This window comes from Oncorhynchus mykiss, chromosome 15, assembly GCF_057628025.1.
Source record: "Oncorhynchus mykiss isolate SJ-2025 chromosome 15, ASM5762802v1, whole genome shotgun sequence".
In the NCBI taxonomy this organism is placed as follows: domain Eukaryota; kingdom Metazoa; phylum Chordata; class Actinopteri; order Salmoniformes; family Salmonidae; genus Oncorhynchus; species Oncorhynchus mykiss.
Genome location: NC_143036.1, coordinates 67,356,191 through 67,357,500, shown reverse-complemented (window position 1 = coordinate 67,357,500; position 1,310 = coordinate 67,356,191).

Here is a 1,310-nt window from a genome sequence, read left to right as displayed (position 1 = left end):
AAAGGGATATTCAATGTCTGCTTTTTTATCCATCTACAAATAGGTTCCCTTTGCGAAGCGTTGGAAAACCTCCCTGGTCTTTGTGGTTGAATCAGTGTTGTAAATTCATTGCTCGACTGAGGGACCTTACAGTATGTGTGGGGTACAGAGATGAGGTAGACATTCAAAAATCATGTTACACACTATTATTGCAACTTATTATGTGACTTGTTAAGCATATATTTACTCCTGATCATTTTTAGGATTTCTATAAGAAAGGGGTTACTTATTGACTCAAGACATTTCAGCTTTCATTTTTTTGTAAAAAATTTAGAAAACATCATTCTACTTTGACATTATGGGGTATTGTGTGTAGGCCAGTGACATTTAAAAAAATCAAATTTAAATTTAGGCTGTAACACAACAAAACTCACGCTTATGCAGGATAAATAGCGGCCGTGTGGTGGCAAGGATGCATAGACTCACACACACTCAGAGGCACGGACCAAGCATGCACGTACACAAACACATGCTAGCACACACTTGCACGCATGGACAGACAGACACATGCAAGCACGCATGCACTCACAAACACACCCACAGAAAGGCCACAACATAGCTAATCAGAATTTCACTCACAACATTGCCAATCAAGATATCAGGTAGAGGTCGACCGATTAATCGGAATGGCTGATTAATTAGGGCCGATTTAGAGTTTTCATAACAATCGGAAATCTGTAATCTGGATTCAATCTTGCAACCTTACGGTTAACTAGTCCAACGCTCTAACCACCTGCCTCACGAGGAGCCTGCATGTTACGCGAATGCAGTAAGAAGCCAAGGTAAGTTGCTAGCTAGCATTAAAACTTATCTTATAAAAAATAATCAATCAATCATAATCACTAGTTATAACTACACATGGTTGATGATATTACTAGTTTATCTAGCATGTCCTGCGTTGCATTTAATCAATGTGGTGCGCATTCGGGAAAAAAGACTGTCGTTGCTCCAACGTGCACCTAACCATAAACATCAATCCCTTTCTTAAAATCAATACACAGAAGTATATATTTTTAAACCTGCATATTTAGCTAAAAGAAATCCAGGTTAGCAGGCAATATTAACCAGGTGAAATTGTGTCACTTCTCTTGCGTTCATTGCATGCAGAGTCAGGGTATATGCAACAGTTTGGGCCGCCTGGCTCATTTCAAACTAATTTGCCAGAATTTTACGTAATTATGACATAACATTGAAGGTTGTGCAATATTTAGACTTATGGATGCCACCCGTTAGATAATATACGGAACGGTTCCGTATTTCACTGAAAGAAT